The sequence below is a fragment of the Suricata suricatta genome, chromosome 8, assembly GCF_006229205.1.
Source record: "Suricata suricatta isolate VVHF042 chromosome 8, meerkat_22Aug2017_6uvM2_HiC, whole genome shotgun sequence".
NCBI lineage: Eukaryota > Metazoa > Chordata > Mammalia > Carnivora > Herpestidae > Suricata > Suricata suricatta.
Genome location: NC_043707.1, coordinates 100,437,961 through 100,446,737, shown reverse-complemented (window position 1 = coordinate 100,446,737; position 8,777 = coordinate 100,437,961). Strand labels below are relative to the sequence as shown.

Below are 8,777 nucleotides of genomic sequence, written 5' to 3'. Positions count from 1 at the left end.
GTTGAGCATCGTTTCATGTGCCTGTAGGCCGTCTGGATGTCCTCTTTGGAGAAGTGTCTGTTCATGTCTTCTGCCCATTTCTTCACTGGGTTATTTGTTTTGTGGGTGTGAAGTTTGGTGAGTTCCTTGTACATTTTCGATACTAGCCCTTTATCTGATATGTCGTTTGCAACTATCTTTTCCCATTCTGTCGGTTGCCTATTAGTTTTCTTGATTGTTTCCTTTGCCTTGCAGAAGCTTTTTATCTTGATGAAGACCCAAGGGTTTAGTTTTGTTTTCATTTCCCTTGCCTTGGAGGATGTGTCAAGTAGGAGATTGCTGCGGTGGAGGTCTAGGAGGTTTTTTTCCTACTTTCTCCTTGAGGGGGAGCGGAGGAGGGAGAGAGAGTTGGGGAGAGAGAGGGACGCAAAACTTGAGACACTATTGAATGCTGAGAATGAATTGAGGGTTGAAGGGGAAGGGGGCGGGGGGAAAAGAGGTGGTGGTGATGGTGGAGGGCACTTAAGGGGAAGAGCACTGGGTGTTGTATGGAAAACAATTTGACAATAAAATATTATGGAAAAAATTTTTGAACGTTTATTTTTGAGAAAGAGGGGGCAGGCAAGGGGTAGAGAGAGAAGGAGACACAGACAGAATCTGAAGCAGACTCCGGGCTCCGAGCTATCAGCATAGAGCCCAACACAGGGCTCGAATTCAGAACCGCAGGATCGTGCACGACCCCAGCTGAAGTTGGACGCTTAACCGACTGAGCCGCCCATGGGCCTCCGTACCATAATTTTTGTTTATGTCATGCTTTCATTTTCATTTATTTCAAATTATTTTTAAATTTCAAAAAAAGAGGTAAACCAGGAAACAGACTCTTAACTGTAGAGAACAAATTGATGGTTACCAGAGGGGAGGTGGATAGGGGAGGGGGGATGTTATGATGAGCATAACAAATGTTGTATGTAAGTGATGAATCATTAATTATACAGCTGAAACTAATATTACACTGTATGTTAACTAACTGGAATCTAAATAAAAACTTGAAAAAATTTTCCATTGTGATTTCTTCTCTCATTCGTGTGTTAGAAACATGTTTAATTTTTAAATATTTAGGCATTTTTCAGTTATCTTTCTGTTCTTTATTTCTTTTTTTTTTAAATAATAGTTTATTGTCAAATTGGTTTCCATATTACACCCAGTGCTTCTCCCCACAAGTACCCCCCTCCATGACCATCACTCCCTTCCCCTCCCCCCTTCAGCCCTGGGTTCATTCTCAGTATTCAATAGTCTCTCATGATTTGTGTCCCTCCCTCTCTCCAACTCTCTTTCCCCCTTTCCTTCCCTATGGTCCTCTGTTAGGTTTCTCCTGTTAGACCTATGACTGCAAACATATGGTATCTGTCCTTCTTCGCCTGACTTATTTCACTTAGCATGACACCCTCGAGGTCCATATTTCATTCCTTCTCATTGCCATGTAGTACTCTATTGTGTGTATGTGTGTGTGTGTGTGTGTGTGTGTGTGTGTGTGTGTGTGTATATACACACACACACACACACACACCACATCTTTTTGATCCATTCATCAGGTGATGGACATTTAGGCTCTTTACATGATTTGGCTAACATTTAGAATTGTTAGGTACTTGGTAAATTGAGCCCTTCATTATTGTAAGATATTCCTCTTTATTGAAGTGTTCTTTGATGTTAGTTCTATTTTGTCTGATATTAACATAGTCATTTCAGCTTTCTGTTGATTAGAATTAGAATAGTCTTATCTTTTCCCATCCTTTTTCCTATTTCTGTCTTTGTTTGAATTATAGTTTTAAAAATTGAGGTGTAATTGACATACACAATTATATTAGTTTCAGGTGTACAACATAATGATTCGATATTTTCATATACTGTGAAATGATCACAACAGTAAGTCTGGTTAATGTTTGTCCACAAACATAGTTATAGACTTTTTTTCTTATGATGAGAACTTTTAAGGACTTTTAAGATTTACAATCTTAGCAACTTTTGAATATGCAGTGATTATTGAGTATAGTCACCATGTTGTACATTATATCCCCATGACTTTTTAATAGATTTTATTTTTAAATGATTCCTATACCCAGCATGGGGCCTGAACTACTCACAACCTTGAGATTAAGAGTTGGGTGCTCTACCAACTAATCCAGCCAGGTCTCCACTGCCACCACTCCCACCCGCTGGGCCATGACTTTTTAAATTTTATAATTGGAAGTTTGTACTTTTGCCTACCGTCTACCTCTCCATCTGACAACTACCAATCTGTTCTCTGTATCTGTGAGCTTGTTGTTGTTTGAGATTCTGCAAGTAAGTGAGATCCTGTTATTTGTGATTCTCTGACTTATTGCACTTAGTTTCACATAATGTCTCAAGGTCCATCATCTACGTTGTCATAAATGTCAAGATTTCATCCTCTTCCTCCTCCTCCTCCTTTTTTTTTTTTTAAGTAATCTCTATACCCGAGATGGGGCTCATACTCACAAGCCTGAGATGAACAGTTGTATGCTCCACCAACTGAGTTAGCCTGGTGCCCCATGACTTCATTCTTTTTTTATGGATGAATAATACTCCACATTACATGTATATGCATGTATGTGTATGTGTATATGTATATGTGTATATATATGTATCTGTGTGTATCTATATATCTACATATCCCGCATTTTCTTTATGCATTTATCCATTGATGGGCACTTAGCATTTAGGTTGTTTCCATATCTTGGCTGTTGTAAATAATGCTACAGAAAGCATGGGGGTGCATATATTTTTTGGAGTTAATGTTTTTGTTTTCTCTAGATAAATACCCAGAAGTGGAATTGCTAAATCATATGGTAGTTCCCTTTTAATTTTTTGAGGAACTTATGTACTATTTTTCATAGTGGCTGAAATTTATGTTTGCACCTGTAGTACACAAAGGTTCCCTTTTCTCCACATCCTTGCCAATATTTATTATTTCTTGTCTTTTTGATAATTGCCATTCTAACAGGTGTGAGGTGATATCTCACTGGTTTTTGAATTAGATTTGGGTAAGCAACATATAGTTGGGCCTTGCTTTTTAACATTAATTCAATCTCCTTTTAGTTGGGCTTTTTGTATCCTTTTCATTTAATGTGGTTATTGATATACAGGGTTTAAATTAATAGTTAGCTGAAACCAATACCTACTGGCTTCTATTAGCTTGAGAGATCTGGATGTGTATGACTCATCTCATCTTTGCTTTCAGTGATTTAAATTGTCTGTGGAGGAAGTATTTACATCACATAAATTGGTAAATACATCAGTTATTTCTTCCTCACCCTCTGAGCCTGTTAGTGAATGTTTACTTGGACAACACTAGTTTAAAATTTTTTTAATGTTTATTTTTGAGAGAGAGAGACAGAAGAGTGCAAGCAGGGAAAGGTCAGACACACACACACACACACACACACACACACACACACACACACATACACACACACAATTAGAAGAAGGCTCTAGGCTCTGAGCTGTCAGCACAGGGCCCAATGTGGAGTTCACACTCACAACTGTGAGATCATGACTTGAGCCAAAGTTGGGTGCTTAACTGACTAAGCCACCCAGAAGGCCCAAGGACACTAGTTTAAATCTACTATCTTGCTACTTATTTTCTTTTTGTTCAATATCTTCTTTTTTCTTTGTTTTCTGCTAATTGAGGTTTGTTTGGTTTTTTTTGTAATTTCACTTTAGTTTTTTATAAGCTCATTAACTATATCTCTGATGTTTTATCTTTTAGGATTTATAGTATATATCTTTTTTCTTATTCAACAGAAATCTTTATTATTCTTATTTTACCCAAGTAGAATATTTTTAGTCTCAAAACACAGTAAATATAATGATACAACTTTTTTTTTTAAGTTTAAGAGAGAGAAAGCATGCATGTGCAAGAGCAGAGAGGGGCAGAGGCAGAGGAGAGGGATTCCCAGGCAGGTTCCATTCTCAGTGCAGAGCCTGATGCAGGGCTCCATCCCACGAACCGTGAGATCATGACCTGAGCCGAAATCAAGAGCCACGCACTTAACTAACTGAGCCTCCCAGGCAATCCTACCATAATTTAACTTTTTAGAAAAAGTTTTTATTTTAATCATTTGGTGCTTATCATGATAAATGCCCTCCTTAATCCCTGTCACATATTTCACTCATCTTCCCACCCACCTCCCCTTTGGTAACCATCAGTTCCCTATAGTTAAGAGTCTGTTTCTTGATTTGTCTCTCAATCTCTCCTTTTTCCCTTGGCTCCTTTGTTTCATTTCTTAAATTCCATATATGAGTAAAATCATATGGTATTTGTCTTTCTCTGATTGACTTATTTCACTTAGCATTATACTCTCTTGATCCATCCATGTCATTGCAAATGACAAGATTTTGTTCTTTTTATGGCCAAATAATATTCCATTATAAATATATAACATTGTGTGTGTGAGTGTGTGTGTGTGTGTGTGTGTGTGTGTGTGTGTGTATGTGTATGAAACATCTTTTTTACCTATTCATCAATCAGTAGATACTTGGGCTCCTTCCATATCTTGGCTCTTATAAACAATGCTGATAAAAACATAAGGGTGCATTGTATCCCTTTGAATTAATGTTTTTATATTCTTTGGGCAAATTCACAGTAGTGCTGGATAATAGCGTAGTTCTATTTTTAACTTTCTGAGGAAACTCTGTACTGTTTTCCAGAGTACCTGTACCAGTACGCATTCCCACATTGCGAGAAGGGGTCTTTTTCTCCACATCCTCACCAATACCTGTTGTTTCTTGTGTTTTTTAAAAATTTTATTTATTTATTAATTTTTAATATAGTTTATTGTCAAGTTGGTTTCCATATAACACCCAAAAATACAAACACTTCACGAATTTGCATGTCATCCTTGTGCAGGGGCCATGCTAATCTTCTCTGTTTCATTCCAATTTTAGTATATGTGCTGCCGAAACGAGCAGTCTTGTGTTTTGATTTTAGCTATTCGGACAGATGGGAGGTGATATCTCATTGTAGTTTTGATTTGCATTTCCCTGATGATAAATGATGATAAGCATCTTTTCATGTATGTGTTGGCCATCTGTATGTCTTCTGTGGAGAAATGACTGTTTATATATCTTCTGTCCATTTTTTATTTTTTTAAGGTATTTATTTTTGAGAGACAGCATGAATAGGGGAGGAGGAGTGAGAGAGCGAGACAAAGGATCCAAAGCAGGCTTTTCACTGACAACAGTGAGTCTGATGTGGGGCACGAACCCATGAACCATGAGATTGTGACCTGAGCTGAAGGCAGGTGCTTAACCAACTGGGCCACCCAGGCAGACCTCTTCTGCCCATTTTAAAAATTGGGTTTTTTTGGGGGGAGAGAGTGGTGTTGAGTTTTTAAGTTCTTTATGTATTTTATGTACTAACCCTTTATCAGAGATCTCATTTGCAAATATCTTTTCTTTTCTAGCAGGTTGCCTTTTAATTTTGTCAATTGTTTCCTTCACTCTGATTTGCTTCTCTTCTCAGGGGAGCTTTCTAGAAAAAAATTGCTACGGCTCATATCAGAGAAATTACTGCCTATGCTCTTTCCTAGGATTTTTATGGTTTCAGGTCTCACATTTAGGTCTTTAATCCATTTTGAATTTATTTTTTATATGGTATAAGAAAGAGTTCCAGTTCCATCGTTTTGAATGTTGCTGTCCAGTTTTCCCAGCAACATTTGTTGAAGACACTGTCTTTTTCCCATTAGATATTCTTTCCTTGTTTGTTGAAGATTAATTGACTATACAGTTGTAGGTTTATTTCTGGAATTTCTGTTCTGCTCTATTGATTTGTGTCAGTTTTGGTGCCAGTAACATACTGTTTTGATAATCATATCTTTATAATATAACTTGGAAATCTGGAATTGTGATGCCTCCAGCTTTGCTTTGCTTTTTCAAAATTGCTTTGGCTATTCAGTCTTTGGGGGTCCCATACAAATTTTAGGATTGTTTGTTCTTCTTCTGTGAAAAATGCTGGTGGTATTTTGATAGGAACTGCATTAAATGTGTAGATTGCTTTGGGTAGTATCGGCCTGTTAACAATATTTGTTCTTCCAGTCCATGAGCAGAGAATGTCTTTCCATTTTTTTATGTCATCTTGAATTTCTTTCAAGTATACTTTATAGTTTTCAGAGTATAGGCGTTTGACTTCTTGGGTTAGATTTATTCCTAGGTATCTTATTATTTTTGGTGCAATTGTAAATGGGACTGTTTTCTTACTTTCTCTTTCTGCTGCTTCTTTATTGATGTATAGAAATGGAACCGATTTCTGTATGTTGATTTTGTATCCTGCAACTTTACTGAAATTGTTTACCAGTTCTAGCAGTGTTTTGGTGAAGTGTTTTGAGTTTTCTTTTTTTCTTTTGTTTGTTTTCTTTTTTTTTTTTTAAGATTTTTGGGGCACCTGGGTGGGTAAGTTGGTTAGTGTCAGACTTTGTCTCAGGTCGTGATTTCATGGTTCATGAGTTCAAGCCCTGCATCGGGATCTGTGTGGACAGCTCAGAGCCGACAGCCTACTTTGGGTTCTGTGTCTCTTCTCTCACTGCCACTCTTCTACTCATGCTCTGTTTCTCTTTGTCAAAAATAAATAAACATTAAAACATTTAAAAAATATTTTAACTTATTATTTTTTGAGGGGCAGGGAGGGAAGAGAGAGAGGGAGAGAGAGAATCCCAAGTAGGCTCTATACCCAGCATGGAGCCCGATGTGGGCTCAGTCTCGTGACTGTGAGATCATGCCTGAGCTTTAATCAAGAGTCGGATGCTTAACCAACTGAGCCACCCTAGTGCCGCCACATATTTATCATTTTCAGTGTTCTTTATTCCTTTATATTGATTCAGATTTCCTTCTAGGGTCATTTACCTTTTGCCTAAAGAATTTTTATATAGTGCTGGTCTGCTGGTGATGAATTATCTCAACCTTTGTATGGTTTACCTAATTTTCTGAAAGATATATTCGCTGGGTATAGAGTTCTATTTAGCATTAATTAAAAGAATTTTTTTTACATTTATTTATTTTTGAGAGAGAGAGAGACAGAGTGTGAACAGGGAAGGGACAGAGAGAGACGGAGACAAAGAGTCCAACGCAGGCTCCAGGCTCTGTGCTAACAGTCAGCACAGAGCCCGACACAGGGTTTGAACTATGAACCATGAGACGATGACCTGAGCTGAAGTCAGATGCTCAACCAATTGAGCCACCTAGGTGTCCCAGTTTAGCATTAATCCTTAAAAGATTTTAATACTTTCAGACTGTATCATTGCTTCTAATGTAAAATCAGCTGTCATTTTTTGTTGTCCTTGTTCCTATATTCTATTTTTCTCTTTTATAGTTTATTGTCAAGTTGGTGTCCATATAAAACCCAGTGCTTGTCCCAACAAGTGCCTTCCTTCATGCCCATCACTCCTTTCCCCCCTCCCCCTCCCACAAACATCCCTCAGTTTATTCTCAGTATTAAAGAGTCTCTTATGGTTTGCCTCCCTCCCTCTTGTCAAAAATTTTCCCCTTCCCCTGCCCCATAGTCCTCTATTATTTCTCCTGTTCCACTTATAAGAGAAAATAAATGGTATCTGTCCTTCTCTGCCTGTCTTATTTCGCTTAGCATAACACCCTCGAGTTCCATCCACATTGCTACAAATGGCCAGATTTCATTCTTTCTCATTGCCATGTAGTACTCCATTGTGTATATATACCACATCTTCTTGATCCACTCATCAGGTTATGGGCATTTAGGCTTTTTCCATGTTTTGGCTATTGTTGACATTGCTGCTGTGAACATTGGGGTACATGTCCCCTATGCAACAGCACTTCTGTATCCCTTGGGTAAATTCCTAGTAGTGCTATTGCTGGGAATAGGGAAGTTCTATTGTTAATTTTTTGAGGAACCTCCACACTGTTTTCCAGAGCGGCTGCACCAGTTTACATTCCCACCAGCAGTGTAGGAGGGTGCTCATCTCTCCACATCCTTGCCAGCATCTATAGTCTCCTGATTTGTTCATTTGAGCCTCTCTGACTGGCGTGAGGTGGTATCTCAGTGTGGTTTTGATTTGTATTTCTCTGATGAGGAGTGACGCTGAGCTTTGTATCATGTGTCTTCTGGCCATCTGGATGTGTTTTTTGGAGAAGTGTCTGTTCATGTCTTCTGCCCATGTCTCCACTGGATTATTTGTATTTCAGGTGTGGAGTTTTGTGAGTTCCTTGTAGATTTTGGATACTATCCCTTATCTGATATGTCATTTGCAACCATCTTTTCTCATTACATTGTTTGCCTGTTAGTTTTCTTGATTGTTTCCTTTGCAGTGCAGAAGCTTTTTATCTTGATGAGGTCCCAATAGTTCATTTTTGCTCTTGATTCTCTTGCCTTTGGAGATGTGATGAGTAAGAAATTGCTGGGGCTGAAGTCGAGGAGGTTGATTCCTGCTTTCTTCTCTAGGGTTTTTATGGTTTCCTGTCTCACATTGAGGTCCTTCACCCATTTTGAGTTTATTTTTGTGTGTAGTGTAAGAAAGTGGTCTAGTTTCATTCTTCTGCATGTGCTGTCCAGTTCTCCCAGCACTATCTGTTAAAGAGGCTGTCTTTTTTCCATGGGGTACTCTTTCCTGCTTTGTCAAAGATTAATTGGCCATACATTTGTGGGGAAGGTTACGATGGAGATAGAACATGCATCAAAAGAATGTGTTATATATGCCTGCTTAAGCAGATCTATAACCAGAATACCTGGTCCAGAGGAGGGGAGAGATAAGAAT

At 38.2% G+C, this 8,777-nt stretch overlaps 1 protein-coding gene and 1 non-coding gene across 3 annotated transcripts in view; one reads left to right on the top strand and one right to left on the bottom strand.

Moving 5' to 3' along the window:
• The window catches only part of SCP2 (sterol carrier protein 2), a 118,445-nt gene that overhangs the window by 19,829 nt on the left and 89,839 nt on the right, over positions 1 to 8,777 (top strand). The window lies entirely within an intron of this gene.
• On the bottom strand, positions 4,862 to 4,968 carry LOC115300503. The gene has a single exon (XR_003912675.1). It is a non-coding gene; the product is annotated as a U6 spliceosomal RNA (small nuclear RNA).